The sequence below is a fragment of the Equus asinus genome, chromosome 19 (assembly GCF_041296235.1).
Source record: "Equus asinus isolate D_3611 breed Donkey chromosome 19, EquAss-T2T_v2, whole genome shotgun sequence".
NCBI classification, from domain to species: domain Eukaryota; kingdom Metazoa; phylum Chordata; class Mammalia; order Perissodactyla; family Equidae; genus Equus; species Equus asinus.
This window is the reverse complement of record NC_091808.1, coordinates 16328845-16355471: the sequence shown is the minus strand read 5'-3', so window position 1 is coordinate 16355471 and position 26627 is coordinate 16328845. Positions and strand designations below refer to the sequence as shown.

Sequence of the window (26627 nt, the reverse complement as noted above, 5' to 3'; positions counted from 1 at the left end):
CAAAACTTATTTTGTTTTATGTTTATTTTTAATTGCTAAGCAAACACAAATATGTTCTTCTCATAGAAATTGAAATATTATAGAAAATGCAGAAAGTTTTCTGACTTTTCCTTGACTATTCCCCTTGTTGACAAAAATAATCCATAACCAATCTATAAATGAAAATTTGGGTGAGTTTATTCTGAGCTGAAATCTGAGGAGCATGGCCCGGGGCCTTTCTTCCCAAAGGAAGAAAGGGCACCAAAGAAGTGAGGTATACAGAGTGGTTATATACCCCCATACGGGACGTTTCACATATGATTGAAATGTCCCTCCCACAATAGTCACAAGATTGCCCTGTGGGCACAGCACTTGATGGACACAGCAGGTAGTGGGTCTGCTATCTCAGAGGGCAGAGCAGGAGGCAAGCCTATTGTCTCGAGCTGGGTGGTCACAGGTGAGCGCAGCAATCAGTTCCTAGCCTAAGGAAAGATGCTTAATCCTTAAGGGAATGCCAACTTGGGAGGGGGTCGGAAGTTGCACCTTTATCTCAAGGGCCTTTGTTCTTGCCATAGGAAATATCTAAAGGAGATATACAATGCATGCTCAACAGCCACGGTCAGGCCCTTTTGGAAAGACAAGGTCAGGCCGAATTAGGTTTATACCAAATGGCTTCCTCATATTCTCCAATATATCCTATTGCTTGCCATTTTTATTTGTCACGCTCCAGAGGCCACCCTGTCCTCAGCTTAGATCCTTTAAACCCTATAACTCAGTATGGACACACAGGAACAAGGAGGTGTGTTTTACCTGGTGGCTGTACAGGGGATGGCAGCCAGGGCTACATAGGTTCTGCCCACATATGCCCTAAGGGTAAAGTTGCATTAAAAAGACTCAGCTGCAGAAAACATCTCCCCTCTCGCTCCGTCATCCAACCCCATGAATATCTGAAACCACCCCTTCCTTTAAGTTCCTTCTACGTATTTGGAAATCCTCTCTAAAAGATTGCTATTAAAAAGTTTCATGGGGGGCCAGCCCAGCGGCGTAGTGGTTGGGTTCACGTGCTCCGCTTTGGTGGCCTGGGGTTTGCTGGTTTGGATCCCGGGTTCAGACCTACACACCGCTCATCAAGCCCACGCTGTGGTGGCATCCCACATATAAAAAAGTAGAATAAGATGGGCATGGGTGTTAGCTCAGGGCTAATCTTCCACAAAAAAAAAAAAGTGTCCCGAGGACAAGAGGATGAGCTAAACTACAATTTTTCTCATGTTTTTGTTTCCATTCATTTAAAAAAATTACATAAGCAATAATGAACACATCTAATGTTAAAGACAAAAAATATAGAAATACATGGAATGAAAGATGAAAACCTGCTCTCATCTCATGATCTCACCTCGCCACCTCCCCCTCCTCATTATATGTGTATTTTTCCAGTCCTTTTGTCCCCTGGCCAGTTGCACTGAGGAACTCAAGGGTGGGTTTGGAAGCATTTAACTGTTTTTCCAAGTTGTTATTTTTCCCCTTGTTATGTTAAGGAGATGCAAACACCACCTACCCTGAACCAGACCAAGCTTTACCACAAGAGCTACAGCTATGACCTTTGAATCATTTTTAAAGCTAAGATCTCTCCAGGAGGAGCTTAGGCCTGATTACTGTAACCCGCAGTGTGTGTGGAAGCATGTTTTCCAACTGAGCCTGCGCAAGAGGATACCCACCTCTCCCTTTGAATATTCATTTTCCAGCTGAAATAAGTGTCCCTGATTCCCTTTGTTCTGGGGACACCGTGACTCTGGAAATGATTCCTCAGGGTCTCCTATTTGCTGCAAATATACCTCCCTTTGTGAGACAACTGCTTCCGGTGGACAGTCTGAGTTAACTCACCAGGAGGAAACCCACTTTGGTTTCAGTAACTTTCTCTGTATTTTCATTTTATGTATGTAACGCAGCAGAATATTTTATAAACTTTTCCGTGTCAGTGTAAGATATGGAAAACAGAGAATATGCCTTTAGGTAACGAGATACAGGATGGGCAAGTTTTGAAGGGCAGGACAGGAAATTTTTGCACACAAGCCTGAAAAGAGAGGATGGGTCTCCAGGGTGTACATGGTTTGAATGGGCCAAGCACTCACTGGGGCCATTTCAAAAGCAAACCTCACTGACTTTGTAATTTTTCTATCCCTCCTTCTCAAGTCCTGAGGTTGGGAGGATGGTTGTGTTAGTGGCAATAATGGGACTCTCTACTTTCTTCTACTCCTAATTGCTACTTACAGCTCAGTATTTTGTTTAAAGAGTGATATCTATCCTTTCCTTTTTCAGATAAACCAAGCTGGATATCTTTTTTTCTCCCTATGGGTCGTTTCAGCGTGGTTAACTTAACAATGGATGGTCTTTGATGAATGATTCCTGTTATGAGTTCTCTTTTTTTATTTTAAAGATTGGCATCTGAAGTAACACCTGTTGCCAATCTTCTTTTTTTCTTCTTCTTCTTCTCCCCAAAGCCCCCCCAGTACGTAGTTGTATATTCTAGCTGTAGATCCTTCTGGTTCTGCTACATGGGACGCTGCCTCAGCATGGCCTGATGAGCAGTGCCGTGTCCATGTCCAGGATCTGAACTGGCGAAACCCTGGGCCACCAAAGCGGAGCGTGGGAACTTAACCACCAGGCCATGGGGCAGCCCCGTGAGTTCTCTTTTTTAACCGGCAGAAATTTCCTCCTCCTCCTCCTTTTCTCCCTCTGCCTCCTCTTTCTTCTGTAGTCTTTTCTCTCTTCCAGTGTTCAATATGTTTTGGGGTTTTTTTGGGGAGGGGGTATGCATTTTCTTTACTTTTGTCCCATTTTGGACATTTATTCAAATCAGTCTCAATCTTATAATTACATAACTAACATGCTAACTATTTACACTGAGGCTTAGAGAATGCCTATCACACTTCCAAAATCTTTGAGCGTGTGGACATTTGGTGTGATATAAACGTAGCCCCAGGATGTCTGACAGCGCTGTACTGCTCCCTGGGAAGCAATGTAGTGCCATGGAGAAAATCGTGAGCTGAGCGTCAGACAGGCTTGGTTATGTCCAGGTTCTGTCACTGATTAGTTTCAGGATCTCAAGAAGGTACCTAACAAAGTCTCAGTGTTTTCTTCTGTAAATTGGGAAAATGCTTCACTGGGGTATTTACTTTGTTATATTATGTATATTATATTAAAATAATATACATGCAGAACACTGACTCAATACAAGAGTGTAATTTTTCCGTCCCAACATTTAGATTTAGAGAATAGTCAATGGACATTTCACAACATCTGCCCGGTTAACCAGGATAGAGGAGAGAGTGATTCAGGCGGCAGATCTGTCTTAAAAGAGACAATGCTTTATGATTCTCTTTTGTTGTACTTACCCAGAAACCTGAGCTTGCCTGACCTAGTGCAGGAAGAAAAGGAAGGCCTGGAAATATGATTCTTGCTTTACAGAGACGGAATGATAAAATCGATGCAGAACACGTGGTAAAAGGTAAATGACTGTTTACTAAAGATAGAACCACAATTTCACAATAGTAACAAGCTATTTTCCTAATGATATTCAATGAATATCATTTTGAAATCCTCCTTTCATTTTCCTGTTTGTATATCAGGAAATTTGAGTTGTGGATAACTCAAAACTAGCTTAAGCAAACACACACACACACACACACATGCTCCAGATGGCTTCTGAGAGAGAATTGATCTGGACTTAGTAACCGTTAGGCTCAAATCATCCCAATTCAGCCCCTTTCTCAGGATACAGATGTAAAATGACAGTGATGGACTCTGATTGGGCCTCCCTGGGTCATGTGACTTCACTTGACCCAATAGCTGTGGCCTGGGAGGATAGAAGGTTTTGATTGGCAGGCTGGGTTCGGTACTCACTCCTGTGTACAAGGCTTGGTGGCCAGCAGTTCTGCCAGATACATGCAGAATGGGGAGGGGCCCTTTCCCAAAGGGAAGGGATGGCTTTTAATAGTAAAAAAGTGAGAAAAGAGTTGCCGAGAAGACAATAGGACAGATTCATGCTAGAGATAATCATTTATAACTGATCTAGCTAGAATTTTACTGTCATTGTATAGATTAAAATAGAGCTTTGAAATTTTATGTATCAAGTTCTTCATTCCCTATGAGAGTATGTTTGTCACGTCATTACTTCTGGTAAACATATCCTAAAATATTGAAGGAAACTATTATTTTTCAGAGCTGCATTAAAAGTGGTAATAGAAAGGGCTATGCTGGGATATCTCACCAAAAGCAACAAATTCTCACAAATTGTTCATTTGGTGATTTCCCTCTTTCTGCCCTTGCTAAAAGTAGCTGAATGAAAAGTGGATAGGTGAGAATTTGTCATTTTTTTTCAGTCAAAACCAATGTATGGTGCGTTACTTTGGTTTCTTGAATTAATACCACTGATATTAAATGAGGGTGGGAAGCACGTTCTGACGTTGTGGGGACTCGCTGACATGGTTCAGGCCCGAGAGGGGGTGGCAGTGGGGAAGGTTGACTTTAAGAAGGCTGGGGTCACTTTTGAAGAAACTTGGTTCTTTAAAACATTTACATATATATTTTTTTTTAGCATAGGTCAAGGATGTGGTAGGAGCTTCTGCTTTTTGGATGAGAAGCAAACAACCGTGATAAACTTCAGGTCTGTCCTTCCATCACCTTGACATCAGCTTTTCCTCCATCTATGGAAAGTTCCATTGTGTCCCTGTCCAGTGTGACAAGGCACTAGAAATCAGAGCTGCTCTGTCTGTTCTCTGTGCCAGTCATTTCCTTTCTGTTCCTGGCGCTCGTCTAAGTGGTGAGTATACCTACATCTGATGATAAATGAACTGACAATAATGTTGAGCCAGTGCTTCTTAAACTGTAACGTGCACCGGAATCACCTGGGAATCATGTTAAAATGTGGACTCTGGTTTGGTAAACCTCGGGAGGGGCCTCAGAGTAGGCATTTCTAAGGAACTCCCAGGTGAAGCTGCTGGTCCATGAAACACATTTTAAGTCACAAGATGCTAACATCACAGGCAGGTTTTCCCAAGTTCTCCTTAGAGCTGTTTTGCACCCAGGTGAGATAAATTCGGTCCCCTCCCTGTGCGTTTAGTTAGTGCTTTGATACTTCCACAAGTTTCGCTGGTTCGAGAAATATGCTTTTAAGCAGAGTGTGATGACGTAACGCTGAAGTGTTGTGGTTTAGAAATAAAGAGAAAGTACATAAAACAGATAAAATATAAAACATATACTTTTGTATTTGTGTATGGATCCTGTAAATATTCACAAGAGCATTAGAGATTCACTATGAATAGGAATAAACCAGCAAGATGCAAATAAACAATCTTTACATGTAGTTTTATCTTTTAAAAAAAATCAGATGTATGGCATGGTCTCACTTCATTAAAAATTTCTGGACTAAAAACTGTCTTGATAATAGTAAGGAAATGACAAATAATAAAAGTTTTCAAGGGCCGGCCCGGTGACGCAGCGGTTGAGTGCGCACGTTCCATTTCGGTGGCCCAGGGTTCGCTGGTTCGGATCCCGGGTGCAGACATGGCGCTGCTTGGCAAGTCATGCTGTGGTAGGTGTCCCACATATACAGTAGGGGAAGGTGGGCACGGATGTTAGCTCAGGGCCAGTCTTCCCCAGCAAAAAGAGGAGGGTTGGCGGCAGATGTTAGCTCAGGGCTAATCTTCCTCAAAAAAAAAAAAAAGTTTTCAATAGTCAAGATCTGAAGCAGCAAAAACTAAAATGACTTCCCTGTTTTGACTTTGACCATAACTCTCAGTTCTGTCCACCTGATGCTTTTCCCTTTCAGAAGAGAGGAAAGAAAAATGGAGGGGAGGGAAAGAACAGAGTGGAGAGAATGAATATTTCAGATTGGTTTGTACACTCTCAAAACACAGGTCCTGGAGTAGAGTTATCGTGTCTCACACGCCAGCATCCTTTCCGCCATCAGAGGTAAGTTTACTCAAAGTTCTTCCTCGCTCTAAGCCGACAGGCTGCCTACCATTGGTGATTCCACTGTCAGCTCCAGGGATGGGCCCTGGTTCACTTGAGCCAGAATATTTTATCCCCCTGCACACAAGGGCTGTTTTTGAGGTCGTGAGAGCAGAACCATCCAGTCTTGGCCAGCACGTTGCAAGGAGATGCTCCCCAGGATCTCTGAAAAAGATAGCTGCTCTTTCTTGGGCTTGATTTGGTGACTTGAGGAAGAGTAGTTTAGAGCTGGGGTCCCCATGGATGATGAAGTCAATCCATGAAGGAAGGCAGCCCCAGAGAGGCAGAAAAATGGAGGCGCTGGCTTATATTGAGTCTAGACAAAATTGCGCCAGAAGCACACTCTACCTGTAGGTTTCAATTACATGACTGGTCAAAAGGTAAGTCAATTCCATGACTGTTTAAATCAGCTTGAGTCGGGGTTTCTGTGCCAGTGAAAATGAGACTGATCTTAATTGGCTGGGGTATTCTTGGAAGCGCATAAATATCTCATGTTTCTTTATGTCTCTTCCCCCACTGGGCCCAGCATGATGCTTTTGCACACAGTGGGTGCTCACTAATGAACGGATATAGTGGAAGCCTCTCTGGGTTGGAAGTTGAGACTTGATTGTCCAGTCCTGGGTTTTGTAATAAAGGAGATGTGGCTATGCGCAAATCTCTTACCTGTTTCCACCCCATATTCTCGTTTGACCTATGAAGCGATGGGACCCGTTCGTGTATTCTAGGTTGACATTGTGTCAGTTCTCACCAGTGTGGCAGCGCTGGTTGTTTACATCCTGTGTCAATTTTGATTGGTACAAGGACCTATTCTGTTTGGCCTGTGCTTGTGCTGTGCTGGTTAAATATATAAATATGCCTCCTCTCAGATTTATTAATTCGACGAACATTTATGAAGTGCCTGCTAGCCATCAGGCACCGCGCTGGGCACAAGGATACCAGGGTGGGAGAAATAGACATGGGCTGTTATTTTCAGGCATCCACAGTCTAGAGCCAAGTTGGTCAATACAGCAGCCACCAGCCACATGTGGCTATGGAGCACTCGAAAGACAGCTAGTCCAAATTGAGATGTGCTATAAATAGAAAACAAACACTGGGTTTTTTGTTTTTTGGTTTTTTTGGTGAGGAAGATCGGCCCTGAGCTAACATCCATTGCCAATCTTCCTCTTTTTGCTCAAGGAAGACTGTCGCTGAGCTAACATCTGTGCTAATCTTCCTCTGTTTTGTAAATGGGATGCTGCCACAGCATGCCTTGATGAGCAGTGTGTAGGTCTGTACCTGGGATCTGAACCCGAAAAGCCCGGGCTACCGAGGTGGAGTGTTGGAACTTAACCACTATGCCACCAGGCTGGCCCCTGAACACTGGATTTAAAAGCATACCCTTCCAAAGTATCTCATTAATGATTTTTTATATTGATTACCAGTGGAAATGATGATATTTGGGATATATTGAGTTACCTAAAATTAATTTGGCTTGGGTCTTTCTGTACTCTTTGAATGTGACTACCAGAAAATTTAAAATTCCCTATGTGGCTCCTGTCACTTCTCCAGTGGAAGGTGCTAGCCTAGAGCAGGAGACCAGCAATTCTCAAATTTTAATGTGTCTATGAATCACCTGAAAAATCTTCTTAAATGCAGATCTGGTTCAAGGAGGTCTGGGGTGGGGCCTGAGCTGCTGCATTTCTTACAAGCTCCCTGGTGATACGGGTGCCGCTCGTCCATGGAGCACACGTTGAGTAGACTAGAAGGGACTAGAAGACTTATGAAATGGTAAATTAAATGGGGGGTGAAATATGTGATTGAAAAGAAAATATGTAAGAATGAATTCATTGTAGAAAGAATGAATATTAAGATAAAACAAAGAGGGGCCGGCCCCATGGTGTAGTGGTGAAGTTTGTGCACTCTGCTTCAGCAGCCTGGAGTTTGCCAGTTCGGACTCTGGGAGTGGACCTACATACTGCTCATCAAGCCATGCTGTGGCGGCATCCCACATAGAAGAACTAGAATGACCTACAACTAGAATGTACAACTATGTACTGGGGCTTTGGGGAAGAAAAAAAAAAGAGGGAGATTGACAACAGATGTTAGCTCAGAGCCAATCTTCCTCACCAAAAAAAAAAAAAAAAAGATTAAAGATATCACAGAAGAAATAACTGAGTGTCGTGTGAGGACAGTCCTTCAGGCAAACTTTTAAGAAACAGTTTGATGTCTTGTGAGAGATCTAAGCATACTGTAAATACCAACACTGGTGTTCGTACCCCTCTAACCTCATGCACGTATGTGCAATATTCAGTAGCTGAACTCAACAAATTTTTATTGAGCTGACTTGGTGCCAGCATTGTAACTATCAGCACATTGGGTAGATTTAGGGATAAAAAGATGAAGAAGACGTTCTTTGTCTTCTCAAAGAGCTCATCCGGAGTTAGAGAAAGAGATAAACACAAGTGACAGCACAGCACCAGAGCACTGAGCTTGTGGTAGTTCAGTCTGGCATCTCTGTTCCCTTTCACCTTCCTTTTAATAACTGCACTCTGACTTCCCTGCGGGAGATCTACAGCTGCCTTCCCAACATTCCCCTCAGTGCTTTTGGGGCGTGGACTGCTGAACCCCACCCCCCCACCCTGGGATCTCAGAGTGGAGAAGTGAGTCAGGTCTGGACAGGCAGAGCGTAGTGTCGTGGACACACGATTGAGCCAGGAGGCACACCCAATACCTCGAGAGGAAATGAAATTTGGGGCAAGAACCTCGGAATCGCCATTGGGACAAGAGTCTGCAAGGGCCTCTAGGCATCGTGCTGCTGTGGGGCCTCAGGATGAAGCCAGCACAGACAGCAGGGGAGCAGACCTGCAGACTGGAGAGCGTCGGAACTGCTCTTTCTCATCTCTTGAGAGCCCTGTATCAAGCTGTTCCTGAAGGCAGACATACTCCCTTCAATTTGTAAGCCAATCCATTCCACCTGCTTAAGCAAGTTTAATTTGCATTTTCTGTTCTTTGTCGCCTAAGGAGGCCCAACTGATAAACCAATAGCACGAATGAAACACAGAGAATAGGATGAGTCATTTTGCTTGGAAGCTTCACAGAGCGCTCAACATCTGAGTGAACTGCGTTAAATGACAAAGCAAGATCTTACGGATCTTAGATGATATATATATATACATAAACCTTGTTATATTTATGGATTCTGCAAATTGGCAGGATTCCTAAAAATGCTAGGTCAAGTCCAAAGGACACAAGATACATTTCTAGTCTCTGGGAGTTCCTGCCAAAAATATCAGTCAGTTCCTTGTTAGGGCTTAAATGTCACCTCTCAGGGTTGTCTTCCCTGACCTCCCGATCGAAAATTGTCTTTCTTACTCCTTTCTTCCAGTTATCCTGTTTAAATGTCCAAAGAACGGGCTGGCCCTGTGGCGCAGCGGTTAAATGCGCACATTCCGCTTCTCAGCGGCCTGGGGTTGGCCGGTTTGGATCCCGGGTGCGGACACGGCACCGCTTGTCAAGCCATGCTGTGGCAGGCGTCCCACTTATAAAGTAGAGGACGATGGGCATGGGTGTTAGCTCAGGGCCAGTCTTCCTCAGCAAAAAGAGGAGGATTGGCAGCAGATGTTAGCTCAGGGCTAATCTTCCTCAAAAAAAAAAAAGTCTAAAGAGCGCTTTTTAACTCTATAATTATCTTGTTCGCTCTTTTTATTTACTTACTATAAGGATCTTATCTTAGACTATAAGCTCCTTGAGAGTCAGGACCTTTTCTGCCTTGCTAATTGCAATCGAACTGATATCTAACGACGTACTTGAGCGTCACCTAGCACAGGACCTGTCATCTGGCGGCGCTTCAATTTTTGTTGAATTAATGTCCGATTAATGAGAGCATTGGATCCAGGTTTGGCTTCCAAATATTTGATAATGATGTAGAGAAACTAGGGCAGGTCCAGAGAAAAGAAACAAAAATGGATGAAAAGGATGAGAAGTAAGTTCTGTGAGGAGCTCTGAAAGGAATTAAGACAGATGGTTCCCTGAAGAGAAGGCTCAGAGATTATTTATTTCCCAGTCATAGGAAGGGTCTATCAGAAAAATGTAGGACAGTTGCTTTCTATTGTCACAAACTTTTAAATCAAAGGGAGAGACAAACAGGAGCACTTTTACTGGTCCTAAGGAAGAACTTGAGCATCGTCAGGTTAAAGGCAAGGATTTCAGGACCTGACATATTGTAGATTCCATCAGCTGCCCCACTTTTATGGAGGGAACAGAGACAGTTGGTTACTTACTATTTTCCCCTTCATGGTTAGTAACAGAACTGTGATTTTATTTAAGGTGGCAATATGTACTTCTAGGAAATTTCATGTTCCAGTCTACTTAGTAAGTGATGACATTCTGGTCAAAGAGAATGTAAAGTGAGATGCTATGTGGGAAAAATAATTCCATAATTCCTTTAATTGTCTTAAAAGAATTAGTGGGAGTCGCATGCCTTTTACAGTCTTCTTTTCTTCCTTCTTGATAGCTGGAATGTGGATGTGATGGCTGGAGCTCCAGCAACTGTTTTATGACCTTGAGTATGGAATTCACACTTGAAGAAGCCACAAACTGAGAATGGGAGAACAGAAAGAGAAAAGCATCTTGATTCCCTGATGATTTCATGGAGGAGCTGTACTGGTCTTGGAGTACCTAGTTCCATACTTTTTTTTACATAGAATGAAAACTCTTGGATGTTTCAGCCACTATTATCTTGCATTCTCAGGTACATGCAGCCAACTTAATGCTAACTAATACATCTAGCTTATCTCTGTTTAATCAAATGTATCAAGTTTCTATTCCAGAATATCTTTTAAAAAATAATAGAAAACCAACTATTCTGGAGTGTTTAATATAACTGCCTGAATTCAGAGTTCTTTGCATATATCCTTAAAAGATGGAAAAGAGATTCAAATGAATCGATAAATTATGGAGAAGCTTTAGTAAAGATAATATAAAAGGCTGAATATGCAGAGAACATAAAACAGCAATCAAACAAGCCCAAGAATCGATTTAAAGACACTTTTAGACATAGAAGAATGTGTAGCTAATAAATGGTCCCTGCTGTAACTGGAAATTATCATTAATCAAAATGAACCAAGAATGAAAAAGTATGTGTTGTAACTTTAAAAAACTAATTACTTTTAGGGTCTTTTAAGGGAATCCTGGTGGGTGAGGGGTGGGAATAGATTCTTTCAATATATTTTATGATTGTCAGGCTCCTAGGTATTCTGTTTTGTTCTCTAAGTGATGAAGAAGGGAGAACAATAAAAATGATTAAAGGGATAGAAAATAGGTCATTTGGAAAAGAGTTTAAAAAAAAGAATGTGAGCCAGCCCTGATGGTCTAGTGGTTAAAGTTTGGCACTCTCACCACTTCGGTGGCCCAGGTTCGTTTCCCAGTCATGGAACCACACCACCTGTCTGTCAGCAGCCATGCTGTGGCAGCGGCTCACATAGAAGAACTCAAAGGACTTACAACTAGAATGTACAACCATGCACTGGGGCTTTGGGGAGGGGAAAAAAATGGGAAGATTGGCAACAGATGTTAGCTCGGGGCGAATCTTTCCAATTTTATGACTGTGAAGTGTTATTAAAAAGAGGCTGGTAGGTTCTTGATAACTAAAGTGGAACAAAATTAAATTACCTTAGAGGCTGGCCTGGTGGTGCAGTGGTTAAGTTCACAAGTTCCACTTTGGTAGCCCAGGGTTCGCTGGTTCAGATCCCGGGAGCAGACCTATGCACGACTCATCAAACCATGCTGAGGCAGGTGTCCCACATATAAAGTAGAGGAAGATGGGAATGGATGTTAGCTCAGGGCCAATCTTCCTCAAAAAAAAAAAAAAAGAAAGAAAAAAAGAGGAAAAAAAACCCCCAAATTAAATTACCTTAAATTGTAGAAAGAATGTGTTGATAGAGTGTTTATGGAATCCAGTGTCATCAAAGACACCCATATTGAGAATCTCAATCCGTAGAGATCTTTATAAAATTGAGAGTGGATATGAGGGTATCCCCTTGTGATGTCTCACCCCACGGTCAACCATTTGCAGCTCTCCTGAAGCTGATGCTTGCATTGAAAAGAAAGATTTCCTAGAAAGACAGGAGCACACATCCTCTTAGAATTCTTCTGATTATTACTTTGAAATTCAGAAACTGGAAAATGGCTTGAAATACATTTAAGTTTTTTTTTAACAAAAGGATGAATGGCAGACGGTATTGATTGCCCAATTGTAGCAGATGCTGTGGGTGCCCTGCACGTATCCCCTTGGCATTCTCATGCCCAGTATAAGCTGATGGCACCTGTGAGTCTCCACCTCAGGGCTTCTCTCTACCTGTGTATAGGGCACTGATTCGTCATTACTGGAGTTGATAAATAACCCAGGGAAGAGCTTGCCATTCCTTCCCACTGAGCCTGGCCAGCACCACCATCCGAGGGCTCATGGAGTGTCTGATTTGCCATCATGGAATCTTGCATAACATCGGCCTGCAACCAAGGGACTCGTTTTATGGCAGAGGAGCAAGAATGAGCATGGGTCCTCCCATAGTCTTCATCATGGACAAATGCTGCTATAGAACTCTTAAAGGCCCAGCTTGAGGATGATGCTGTTTTGTGGTGGGAAATTTGCCCTTCAAATTTGGCATGTACTTTGAACCAAAGGTCAAATGATGCTGCGTCCTCAGTTGCCAGAATACTCTCTCTCAGCCCTAGTAGATGATCTATGGTTGAGCTTCGTTTATCAGGATAATTTCATTCGCTAGTGCCTGGGTTAGAGGAAGTGGGCTGAGTACATCTTGGGAAGACTTAGCTCCCCAGTAAACACATGCTGACATGTAGGAGAAGCTGCCTTTCCCTTCTGGCTTTGGATATATTCTGTAAAGATCACGCTTGGAGCATTTGCAGCCATCTCATAACCATAAAGGGAGAGAACATGAACACTGAGAATGGCAGAGTCCTTGATGACACCAGTGAGCCTTTGAAGCAACCATGGAATTGGCTTCCTCTGGACATTTTAAGTGAGATAGATGGTTTTATTATTTAATCCACTTTTAGTGAGAGATGGGTATTTTGAGGCCATATCCCTGGCAGACATTGCTGATGAGGCCTTTCCGCATTTATTCTTTCCCACGACTGCTTCTGTGCTGATGGTACCTGCCTTCCATTAGAGAGACCAAAAATGCTGACACTTTCCCAGCCTCCCTTGCAGCTAGGATATGAACATGTGACACGATTCTGGCCAATGGGATTTGAGGAGCAGTCTGTTGCGAGCCTTCTGAGAAAGGATTTCCTCCTTAATAAGAAGTAGCATTCAGAGAACATGCCCCTATTCTTTGGCCAGATGCTGCCGTGTCTTCGTGTGACATTTGAAATTGTGGCTGCCATCCATGACTATGATGGCCTGAGGATAAAGCTAATATGCTGAGATGAAAAGGGAAAGATGGTAAAAGTTTGGGTCTTCAATGACGTGGCAGGGTCCCTGGATCTATCTTGGACTTGCTCTGTCTCTTGAGTTATCTTTATGTGAGGTGAATAAAAGTCATAGTTTAAGTTGGTTTTTGTTGAACATTCTGCTCCTTGAAGCCAGAGCCATCATCTCAAAACTTATAGTATTATATGCCACCTCAGCTCTCTCCTCTACCCCAATCCACCAGAAATGAAAGAACAAAACAGTCTCTGTTAAAACTTTAAACATCAGCTAGTCCTGGTTTTACATTATTATGATTACAGAAAATGGTAGTAGTAGTTGACTATTTCTGCAACGCTTCCCATGAAACAGATCATTAGGTATTCATGAGAATTACAAAGACATTTCCTCTCAATGCCTCTGTAACTTGGAGAAATAACAAAACTATTAAAGGAACTGCTGGATGTTTCCATTCAGTTGGCCATTATGGTTTCTGAATTGAATTTTCTAAAAAAGAAGGAAAATGCAGCCAAATTCCATAACTCTGAAAAGCGCTAAATAAAAATAAAAATATACTGAAACCCTTTCTAAAAGAAAAGCAACTGTGCATGTATTATTTTATTTAAAAAACAAAACATCTAGAGACCAGAAATATTACATTTCTGTTTAGCCTCAGCAAACAAGATGAGAATTTAGAATTTTAATTCCAAAAATATTTTCTTTTAAAAATATATGTCATCTATACATATGTGTGTGTGTATACACGCATATATATTTTATAACATAGAAAGATATTTAGATGTTGCTGGAATTCTCCTAGTCCCCTTTAAGTTTATTGACAGAAAAAAAGGTTCAAAATTGGTTTTCCTCCCGTGGAGATTATTTATTTTTCTAGAGGCTTTTCCTGGTTCTAGAACTACCAGTTCTAAAACGTGCTTCCTCCTGCACGCAGAATGCTGGTGGGCTTTTCAGATAAGAAATTCTGCATTCTGTTTATCTTCAGGTGTATCCTCTGACAGCATTTCAACAGATAAGCAAGCAACTCAACATTTTCCAGTGGAAGGGTAGGTTACATGAGACAGGTATCCGTTCCTTTAGGTAGCCCAATTGGCCTCGGGCCCAAGAGGAGTGAGCTTTCTCTGCTCTGGGCATCATCACTCCACAAGTTCAGGCGGCTTCACTGATTTCCAGATTCTCTTGGGAAGTGAGCTCCTGCTTAGCCTGAGGCTGGCTCATAAATGTCACCTTTCACCTACTTAAAAGTTTTGCATCGCATGGAGATTTTTCAATTCAAGTAGTTATTTCTAGCTCTCTCACTAGCAAAAAAAAAAAAAAAAAACCAAAACACTCCAAATCAGTTTTTTATTTCCTGTGGTATCAAATCTGATGTAATGTTATAACTTTGTTCACAGACCAACTAAATAATATGTTGGCTTAAAAAAAAAAGCCGAATCCTAGTATTACCAGGGTAATGAAAGTCATCTTTCTTACGATGCACTGTAGCTGTTGTTTTAGTCATTCGTGTTTTGTGCTTTTTTTTTGTTTGTTTCTTCGCTTGGGGTGGAGTCTACCCGCATTGGATGACTTTTCTTCTGTAGTGTCTAAAATGGGATATAATGGCAAACTTTTTAAAACACAGAAACACTTTAGATTCCTAAGAAGAATGTCCAAAACCAATAATTTGGAGTAAACTTTATCCTTTCAAAACAAAAATCAAACTTGTAAAAATAATGAGTGCATTTAGGGGAGGCTGGTTCCTTGCTGGGTTAGGTGAAGCTAAAACAGGAGAAGTAATAAAGGACTCTGCTTTGGATTTTCGAGCCCCCTTTCGCACCAGGCATTTCCAAAAATCATTTTCCTTTTACCAAATGGGATAGAAACGTGTGCAAGAACAGGATACCGAATCCAGTGCAGAACGAAAATAAGATGCACGTTGTTTCAGGATCTACATTGAGATTTACGCGTGACAGCCACACCAGGGAGTCTGCAGTCTTTCTGCGGGGGTGGGGTCGCATCCTGCAGACCCGGCCGCCCCGTCCCTCCCCTCCCCCGCCGCGGCCCCGCCCCTCTCGCGACCCCGGCCCCGCCCCGCGCCGGCTGCGGCTGGGTCCCGGCGGCGGCGGCTCCGGCGAATGACCCGTAGTAACCCCGGCCCGCCCCCGCCGCCTGCGCCGCGCTCCGGGCCGGCATTCGATAGGCCCAGCCCCGCACGCGCCACCGCACGCGGGCCAATGGGCGGCGGCCTTTCTGCATAGGCAACGAGCGCGGCCGCGCGGCGCGGCCCGGGAGGTTCGGCTCAACAGACGCTGCGCTGCCGGCGCCGGGAGCGACGCTGGGGGCTCGCCGCGGCCGGGCCGGGACGAGGTGGCGGCGGCGGCGGACGGGGCGGCGGGCGCTCGCTTTCTCGCAGAGCGGCTGCGGCGGCGCGGGTCCGAGGCCGGAGGAGCCGCGGCCCCGGCGTCGCGGTGAGTGCGGCGCCCGTTGTGGGGGGCGGCGCGGCCTCCGCGTGCGGCCGGCCCGGGCCGCGGCCTCCAGCAGGGACGCAGCCGCCCCGCCGGCTCCGGGGTGTGCGCGCCGGGCCGGGTCCGGGGATCGGTGACGTGGGGCTTCGGCCGAAGGGCCCGCGTGCGCGGGGGCCGCGTTGCCGGAGCGGCCGCGCCGTCCGGGGGAGGAAGGATGCGCGGGGTCCCTCCCGGCGCTCTGCGGGCGGGCGCGGGTGGGGACTGGCACCTTTCATCAGATCGCCGGTGACGCGGTCCCTGGGGGGAGAGTGAGCCCTGCAATTTCGGAAAACCCTGCGGGAAGGGCGGGCGGGGTGTGAAGAGCAGAGGGGTGTGTGCGATGGGTCGACCTTGGCGTGTGTTTTGGCCTCGCGAGCTCTGGTGACGGGACTGGGATGAAGACTGCAATTTTGGGGTTGAGAGTTGAAGATTTCCTCTCCCTTCAGTGCGTTTTAATTACACACCAGTAAAAGAATGTGTGACACCGAGGGAGTGCCTACCGCCAGCGATCCTGTGGGGTGGGTGTTATCAGGCCCATTTCACAGATGGGAAGCCGGGGCGCGGAGACATCAACTGGTTTGCCCGTGCTGGTTTTAGGAAAAAAAAAAAGCTCTAAGCTGTTGTACATACGGCCCCTCGAAAATGGAAAGGATGGAGCAACGTCTCTAAAATTATATGGAAGCTAGAGAGGGAGCAGGCCTTGTGAAAGGGGTTACAGCTGAGTAGAATGACCAATAGCTGAAATTTATTGTCTTTATTATATGCCATGCACTGTATCTTTATACTTGACGCATGGTATCTTTGTACTGTTCACAATCCTCTAGAGCGGTGATTATTCCCATTATACCCGCTAGAGAAACTGGACACGTCAGCTCGCCCCAGATCACAGCAAGTAAGAGGAGAAGCTGGGATTCAGACGGGCCTGTCTAGAAATGCAGACCTCTTAAGTCTCACCACTCTATGAGGCTCCCCGCCTTGGTGGCTGGCTGAGCGGTTGCCACGGGGCGGTTTTGTTAGGGTGGCCGGGAGAAGTGTGGTTGGATGATCAGGATCATCACCACCTTTGTTAGTTTCCCCAGATCGGTTCCCAGAGTGAAAGGGTGCTGCGTTGCTCCTGAAAGTGTATTAGAAGGTTATTACAGGGAAGAGGTGTTGGCCCGGGACGTGGGAGTGTGCTCTTTTGTTTTCTGGCATCTTCCCGAGCACTTCTCACCCTTAGGGATGAGTAAGGCCTTTCTAGTCGTTCTGGCATTTTTCTTTGGACTTTTCCTGGTTTCGCTCTTATTCTGTCAGGAGGATTGGTTCTGCAGGAGGGCAGTGTGGTTGGGTGTAGGGCAGAGAGGTCTGTTGGATGTAAGGGTCAAGGGGACAAGTCATCCTGCGTCTTTGTTACTGGATTTGTAAGACATTTGGACTGGATGATTTGAAGTTGAAATATTTCGTGAGTCTGACATGTCCTCGGAGGAAAGAAGTGTGGAAGAAACGAAGGATGGACAAATTATGAGGGGAAGATTGTGCTCCTTCTGGTTTGAGGGGGTTTGATCTTAAAGCCGCGAGATCTTTCTCAGGGCTTCATTTCTGTCTGGTTCTGCTCAGATGACTAGTTTATTGCTCATTCAGTTAATTGCTCAACTCGAGCCTTTTAACTCCTGTGCTATGTCAGGTACCCTGTCAGGTGCTGGGAATACAGCAATGAACAGAATTGATGTGATCCTTGTCCTCACGGAGGAAACATACTAAGGAAATCATCATATGAATAAATATGTAATTACAAGTTATGATATGTGCAATGAAGGAAGAATAGTGTGTGAATGACGATTATAATGAGGATTGTGATTTAGATGAAAATCTAGTCTAGAGTTTTCAAATTGATAAGGTGAAATTTTGCTAGATGATAATCTTGCATTCTGAGGTTGTAATTAAATGTGTATAATGCAAGAGTTTGAGAACTTTTGAGCAGCAATATTATTTTCATTTCCCAATGTCCGTTCCTGCCCTGAATGTCAGACCCACTCACGTTACAAGACATGACAACGAAATAGGGAACATTTTCAAGCAGTCATTCTGCCTGCTCTCAGGGTGCTTAAACCTTAAATATTCCTGTAATACTTAAGTTTTCCTCTGTCAAAATCAAGATTCGAGAAGAGGGAATCTTTACGTGAGATGTGGCCTTGAGGATGGGGTGTGGATGTTTGCAGGAAAGCCAGGCCAAAAGAGGTGACGGGTCTTTCCAACATTAGATATCAGCATCGTAATTATCAAAAGTATCCAGTGTGGTTTACATTTTGCAGAGTGATTTAATTTAAAATTCTCCCCTCTTAGGAGACAAAAATGATGACGTGACTTGAGAAATATAAGCAGTTAAATATGTGACTATTTCAGTTCATGTACTAAGCCAATACAAATAATTCATTATTATACATTTTCTGAATGCCGTCTGCATGCGAAGCACTGTGCTAGGGGTACCATGTGGAATAAATAAAAAGGTGAATTTGATAAAGTTCCTGCTTTCAAGGAGATTTCAATTTAATGAATACTATTACCTAGATTTAAGTCCTTCCTCCCCCACCCCCCACTTTTTCAAAAGTGCTGTTATATATTAGCCCATTTGATCCTCTAAGAGCCTTATATCATGAGCAGAAATAATTGAGAAAGTGGAGATTTGGAGGTAAAATTGCCAGATCTGGTGATTAATGGTATTTGGGGTGGGAGAAGGAGATATTGGGGGATTACAGTGTACCATTTTGGGGTCGTCAGTGTAGAGGTGGTGGCTGAAACCATGCACATGGGTGAGATTGCCTGTGGCGAGACTAGAATAAGAACTGAGGCGGCCTGCATTGGAGCCAGGGAGAGGAAGCTGAGCGCCTTGCAAAGGAGACGGGAGAGGGGACCAGGGAGGCGAGAGGACAGCCAGAAGCAGGCGTCCCTGCCGCCAGGGGGAGCAGTCAGTACTGTGGAATGCTCCCCTGAGAGGAACATTGAGTGCTGTCCACGGGATTGAGCAACTCGGAGGTCCTGGGGGACCCTCTCAGGAGATGTTGATGTGGTGGTAGGGGTGGGGTGAGGGGCAGAAGCAAGCGGAAGGTGAGGAAAGTCGAGACAGCAAGAATAGGAAAGGGTCGAGCATGTTTCAGTGCTGACGGGAAGGTGAAGGCTGAGAGGGAGAGGCTGAATACAGAGGAGGAAACTTACTCTGTGCAGAGCTCCTGAGAGGCTGGGAGCGGGTGGGGCCCAGAGCACAGCTGAGGGACTCCTCTTCTATAGTAACAGAGGGCAGGCCCGAAACCCCCTTGACAGGAACCAGTCCCTTATCATGGAGCCTTGAGCCATTTCCAAAAAATTGCCAAGAACTGTTACATTCCTAAAACTCAGCCCAACTTTAGCTGACTTGTGATGGTCTTTTTTAGAAAACCTCACTACAGGAGCATCCTTTGAAATTGATTTAGTGTGTGACTTAGTCTTGATTTCATCCACTTTAATAGTATATAAACTATCATCTGACTTTTTTCCTTTGAGGAAGACTGGCCCTGAGCTAACATCCCTGCCCATCTTCCTCCACGTTAGATGTAGGACGCCTGCCACAGCATGGCTTGATGAGTGGTGCATAAGTTCGCACCCGGGATCTGAACCAGTGAACCCTGGGCCAGTGAATCGGAACGTGTGAACTTAACCGCTGTGCCACCCAGCTGGCCCCTCATCTGACTTTTGATTAAAGTTTATTTCTCTTCTGGAAAAGCAGATGTTATAAACGTCGTCCTGTGATTTCTTCCGTGCATGCTATTTTTAGTTTCATAAGAAAAAGTTTTCAGACTGTTTCTGTTTTCTTAACATTTTAAGTGCCTTAATCCTTCTCTTTATTTAAAGTTTTAGCTTTTTGTTTTTACTGGAGTATGTTTACTCGCATACTTCTGATGTTTCCCATTTTGAGGGATGGAGAATTGATGGATGATCGTTGGCTCAGCTGATCTGCTAATTCTTGCTTAGAACTGAAGATACCTCGATAACCAGCCTTTTGGATAAGTCACCTCCAAATAGAGGTTTCTGCTGGTCTATGAAGGTATTTGTTATAAGGATACGTAGGGGCATTGATTTATTCATCCATGTTGTTGTTTAGTGCCTGTCTGGCCAGACACTGGGAATTTGAAAATGATCTAGATGGTCCCGCTCTCAGAGAGGTCACAGTTCATGGAAGGAGGGGTTGAGCATTGTATGGTGTCAGGGAAGAAGGTGGAAGTGCAGATGTGTTACAGTGTGCTCTCGGCGGGACGGCGGTGGCAACTGCTAGAAGTGCAGGAAGAGTACAGAGCAGCAGAGCGCGGGGAGACAGAAGGGGGACTTCCCCGAGAAGGTGAGAGCCCGGTTATCCGAGGTGAGCGGGCCCTTGCCTGGTGGACAGGGAGCCAGGGAATAGACTGTTTGACCTTGAGTTTGGACCAGGGGCGTGTGTGTGTGTGTGTGTGTGTACAAATTGGAGATGTCATCACAGTACAAAGACTATTGGTAGAAAAATAAAAAGCATATCTAGCTGTCCTAACATTAATTGTTCAGGAGTTGAAAAGCTGCCCGTTTTCTGTCTTGTCACAGTCAGCTTTTCTATGCTCTATTTGATTTGCAAAGTAGCCAAACTTAATTACGTTTCTCTAATATGAAGCCTAGCTTTTGTTTCTCTAAACGAGTGGTCTTTGGAATAAGGATAGGAACCAGCACCTCCGCAGTGCTTCCTCTGGCCAGGTGCTCTTCTCACTTTCTTCTCAATTTTAGGAGCTAGGTTTTTCGTCATTCTTACTTCACAGATGGGGAAACTGAGGCCCAAGGAAGCGACGTGACTTGCCCAGCGTGTACTGGATCTCACCCCGGGCATTTGGGTTCCAGAGTCCATGTTCTTGACCCAGGTGCCGTGGAGAGGAGGGTCCTCTCGGGGCTGGCAGTTTGGCATCAAGTGCAACTGGGCCCTGAAGGCATTATGTCTAGAAAGGAGCCACGATGACAGGGACAGTGTTATGTCTATTTTAATCACACACAGTTTCCTGCCCCCAAGAAAGCCCTGTGTGTTACAGGGGAACATAGGAGTAACAAACCATGATGAGAGAGTTTGACCAGAATTTTCTCCTTGAGCTTCAGGATACGTTCTGCTTTAACATTCCCTCACAGGAGCCGTTATCGTTGCCCTTGTGGAATTTTGTGGATCAGGAATATAAAACATTTTGTGATGCCATAATCTGCAATTTCCATTTTCTTCCTTTTAAAAAATAGGGACCTGCCTTCCCTCTGAGAAATATTACATAATGTTTAAGCCAGTTCAAGAAGCTCACTCCCTTCCCCAAATCCTCCAGTTAACCACTGCTCTGCGTTTGGTGTTTATTATTCGTATGCATTCTCTACAGTTTGACTGCACATGTATGTATCCCCAGTGTGCAGTACCATGTACTTTTTAACTTTATATAGATGGTGTGCTGTGTGCGCTTGTTAATATGCTTTTTTCCCCACTCAATATCACTTAATCAGTGTGGGCACGTGTTGCTTTAGTTCATTTATTTTTGCTGTGACATGGTATTGCATTTTAGGGCTATACCACATTTTATTTCCCCTTCGCTCTGTTAGTAGACCTTAGATTGTTTCCATTTTGTTCTTGTTTTTACAAATATTACTATATTCCTGAACAAAATTCCTTGTCTAATCCATTTTTGATGCAGTAGTCATTCATGTGTTCCTTTTTCTTTGTTCTTTATATTCTTATCTCAGCCTTCCTCCAATCTTTTCATTATTTGTCTTATGGTACTTTTTTTTTTTGCTGAGGAAGATTGGCCCTGAGGTAACATCTGTGCCCATCTTCCTCTGTTTTATATGTGGGCCGCCTCCATAGCATGGCTTGATGAGCAGTGTGTAGGTCCGTGCTCAGGATGCAAACCTGCGAACCCTGGGCTGCCAAAGTGGAGCATACGAACTTGACCACTATGCCACCAGGCTGGCCCCTGACTCAGGGTTCTTTTGTCTGTCATAGTACAAAACCACAATGGATTCTTTTCCTCTAAAGCTCTTTTTGCTAACTTTTCTTTTAACTAACCTTTCTTTTAATTTTACTTTCTTTGTTTTCATTTTTTTGTTTTTCTTAGTAGATAAGTTTTACAGATGTATGTTTAATGTTATTTCATTTTTAATTCAGTAAATGACTGTAGGGATAATTCACACATGCCCTTCCTCCTGGAAACTTTTGTTAGTCTCCTTTTGATTTAGCCAGTTCTGTATGTTACTACTTGTTTAAGAATTTTCCTCTAAAGTGTGCCTTTTAATTTGGTAGGTGCGAACATCGACTCAGAGTTAGGATTGCTTGGATTTGAATCCTGGCTCTACTTGTTAGCTGTGTGGCCGTGGGCCACTTATTTAACCTCCCCATGCCTCAGTTTCTTCATTTGTAAAATAGAGATGATAATACAATCTACTTATAGATTGTCGTAAGGATTTATATGAGATAACTGCCTGGCACATAGTGCTTGATAAATGTTAAGTATTTTAATTTTATTTACTTTTAGAGTTTGCAGTATTTTCTTTCTAAGTCTGTCCACTCACTTTTTATTATTATTTTTTTTGGTGAGGAAGATTGGCCCTAAGCTAACATCTGTGCCAATCTGCCTCTATTTTGTATATGGGATGCTGCCACAGAGTGGCTTGATCAGTGGTGTGTAGGTCCATGCCCAGGATCTGAACTTGCGAGCCCTGGGCTGCCAGAGGAGTGCATGAACTTAACCACTATGCCACCAGCCCAGCTGTCAGTTTTTATTATTGCCTTCCCTTTGGAAGCAGCATTAACATCTTCACAAATACAAATATACTTTGAGGAAATGTCTAATATATTATAACATCTTCTTAATGGAAATTTAGAAGAGGTAATGTAAATAGCAGAAAACTGTAAATTGAGGGACATTAACTAGATTTTGTTATGTTTTAACATCAGTAATTTAGGATTTATCTTGTGCTTCACTTTTCTGGAAATGTCTGTAAAGCACATTGAAAGTAGGTTGACATGGTGTACTTCTCATTCAGATAACTAACATGGGTAGTTTCCTCTTGTTAGTTTTAAATACTTTTTTTTTTTAAGATTTTATTTTTTCTCTTTTTCTCCCCAAAGCCCCCCGGTACGTAGTTGTATGTTCTTAGTTGTGGATCCTTCTACTTGTGGCGTGTGGGATGCTGCCTCAGCATGGCCTGATGAGTAGTGCCATGTCCCCACCCAGTGAAACCCTGGGCTATCCCAGTGGAGTGCTCGAACTTAACCACTCGGCCACGGGGCCAGCCCCTAAATACTTTTTGTGATATGACCTTCGTGATGATTCAGGTAGCATCTCTATGTTATCTTTTATCATCAATGTTGTGTTGTTGAGTGGAGAAGGAATCATTGCCATCCATGTGTGTAAAACTTGCCATGTAAATTTGAGCTGGTTACTTAGCCTTTCTAAGCCTTCCATTTCAATTTCTGTAACATGAAGATGTTTTTTTTTTTGAGGAAGATTAGCCCTGAGCTAACTGCTGCCAATCCTCCTCTTTTTGCTGAGGAAGACTGGCCCTGAGCTAACATCCGTGCCCATCTTCCTCCACTTTATATGCAGGACACCTGCCACAGCATGGCTTGCCAAGCTGTGCCATGTCTGCACCTCGGATCGAACCGGCGAACCCCGGGCTGCCAAAGCGGAATGTGCACACTTAACTGCTGCGCCATTGGGCCGGCCCTAACATAAAGATTGTAATTCTTACCTCAAAGGGTTACCATAAGGATTGATAGTAGTTGAGGGCACACAGTTGACCCCTTATGTTAGTTGCTTCCCAATTTTTCTGCCTCCCTCTATCCTCTCTCTTACTTTCCTTTTTTCCTGTTTTCTTTCTTCTCTACTCTTCCTTTCTTCCTCCTCCCTCCTTTCTCTGTCCTTTAATTGATATACAGTCATGCGTCACTTAACTAGGATGTGTTCTGAGAAATATGTTGTTAGGTGATTCTGTCGTTGCACAAACATCAGAGTGCACTTAGACAAACCTAGGTGGAATAGCCTGCTACACACCTAGGCTGGATGGTACTGATCTCATGGGACCACCATCATCATACATGCCATCCGTCATTGACTGAAATGTCATTACGCAGCGCTTGACTGTGCAAAAATCTGCACGTATTTAGTGTATACAGTTTGACGAGTTAGCACACGCGTGTACCCATGTAGCCATCACCACAGTCAAGGTAATAGTCACATCCATCACCTCCAAAAGTTTCCTTGCCTGTCTTTTTTGGTTCTGTTTTCCTCTGTCCTTCAGAAGTAGTTTTTTATTAAGCAGGGACAAGGTGTTCTGAATCCAGTGTGTGAGTGAATCCATCCTATAAATAAAAGCCTATGTCATTTAAAGGGCACTAGGAAATACTAGTTCCTTGAGGACAGGAGTGTTCCAGCTGTGTGAAGATACGTGCAGGATATGGTTATTAATGTGAATGAGCAGAGCAGAGGGCAAAGAGGTTGTGCCTGGCCAGAGCAGCAGGGAAAGGTCAGCTGAGCAAAATCAGACATGGATTGGATTTGAAGAAGGAGTTGAGTTTGAGGAAGGTACTCAAATCAGGATGTCCAGAGCAGTTGGGGAAGAGCAGGACTGACATAAAATTGAGGCAGTAGGGGCTGGCCCCTTGGCTGAGTCATTAAGTTGGTGCGCTCCACTTGGGTGGCCTGGGGTTTGCTGGTTCAGATCCTAGGTGTGGACCTACACATTGCTCATCAAGCCATGCTGTGGTGGCATCCCACATAGAAGAACTAGAAGGATTTACAACTAGGATATACAACTATGTACTGGGACTTTGGGAAGAAAAAAAAAGGAAGATTGGCAACAGATGTTAGCTTCGGGCCAATCTTCCTCACCAAAAAAAGCATAGCTGAAAAAAAAAATGGAGGCATCAACTGTTCAGGGGGATTCTGGAAGCTGTGAGGATAGATCACATGGTGGGGGCGGGGAAGCAAAAAACAGAGACTTGGAGGACAAAAGCAGTTAAGACCTTGCATAAACTTATTTATTTATTGATTCCTTCACCTCAGAAAGTAATTGTTGAATGAATGGAAGGTTCTAGGACTAGGAAGGGAGACTGAGCAGCCAGCAAGTGAAGAGAACCTTGTGGGCTCAGCGTTGTTGCAGGAAGAGCATTTGGGGTCTGGCAGCACGGCGTTGTCCACGCCATCCTTTCTGGAGCTCAGTTTCCTTGTCTGTAATCCTTTCTTGTTCAACAGTGTTAGGGTCTGCTGCTCCATCCAGATCCTTTTTCTTTTATCTCACTTTCTGCTTCCTTTTACTTGGCTCAGGGTTTTTATCATCTGCTATATTTCTTTCTTAGGTGTCTGATACTTTATCGTTTAGCTTTGTGCATTTCCCCCTGTGTGTCCATATGTGTGTTTGCTACTTGGAATTCACTGGGATATTTCCATGGGTTTTACTAGATACTAACTATGCTGGCTGCTGCATCAGTAGTTCTTAGCCTTTTGAATATAATTTTGGTTCTAAAATTGATTTTGTAGGTATGTAACAGTTCATTTTTCTACATCGACGTTTCTGGATTGTAAAATACTCAGTATCCTTTTAGCCAAAATTATGAAAAGTTTCTATTTCAACCATAAAAGTTTCTGTTTTTACTTATTTTATTATTTTTTTGAACACTTTTTCATGTGCTTATTTCCCACCCATATATCTTCCTTTGTGACGTGTCTGTTCAAGTCTCTTGCCCATTTTCTTTTTATTGAATTTGTAATAGTTTACATCATTGTGAGATTTCACTTGTTCATTATTTCTTTTGTCACCATGTAAGTGCTCCCTTTCACCTCCTGTGCCCACCCCCGCAACCCCCTTCCCCTGGAAACCACTGAACTGTTTTCTTTGTCCATATGTTTGTTCATATTCCTCATATGAGTGAAATCATCTGGTGTTTGTCTTTCTCAGTCTGGCTTATTTCGTTTAGCATAATTCCCTCTCTAGGTCCATCCATGTTGTTGCAAATGGGATGATTTTGTCTTTTTTCTGGCTGAGTAGTAGTCCATTGTATATGTATACTACATCTTCATTATCCAGTCGTCAGTGGAGGGGCACTTGGGTTGCTTCCATATCTTGGCTGTTGTGAATAGTGCTGCAGTGAACGTAGGGGTGCATTTGTTACTTTGGATTGTTGATTTCAAGTTGTTTGGGTAGATACCCAGTAGTGGGATAGCTGGGTCATATGGTAGTTCTATTTTTATCCTTTCGAGGAATCTCCATACTATTTTCCATAGTGGCTGCACCAGTTTGCATTCCCACGAGCAGTGTATGAGGGTTCCCTTCTCTCCACACCCTCTCCAACATTTGTTGTTTTTAGTATTAGTGATTGTAGGCATTTTAACAGGGGTAAGGTGGTATCTTAGTGTAGTTTTGATTTGCGTTTCCCTGATGATTAGTGATGTCGAACATCTTTTCATGTGTTTATTGGCCATCTGTGTATCTCCTTTGGAAAAAAGTCTGTTCATCTCCTCAGCCCACTTTTTGATCGGGTCGTTTGCTTTCTTGTTGTTCAGTTGTGTGAGTTCCTTATATATTATGGAGATTAACCCCTTGTCAGATATATGATTTGCAAATATTTTCTCCCAATTAGTGGTTTGTCTTTTGGTTTTGGTCCTAGTTTCTTTTGCCTTGCAGAATCTCTTTAGTCTGATGAAGTCCCACTTATTTATGTTTTCTTTTGTTTCCCT

The 26627-nt window shown here is 43.7% G+C and overlaps 1 protein-coding gene across 2 annotated transcripts in view; it reads left to right on the top strand.

Annotated features, from left to right (window-relative positions):
* The first annotated feature begins 15672 nt into the window (after positions 1-15672).
* ACSL3 (acyl-CoA synthetase long chain family member 3) overlaps positions 15673-26627 on the top strand; it is a 74440-nt gene continuing 63485 nt past the window's right edge. The window contains exon 1 of one of the 2 annotated variants that reach the window (XM_070489648.1): positions 15673-15858. The gene's annotated coding sequence lies outside the window, so the exon portion shown is untranslated. The remainder of the gene's footprint in view (positions 15859-26627) is intronic. The other variant, XM_044751417.2, reaches the window with a different exon arrangement.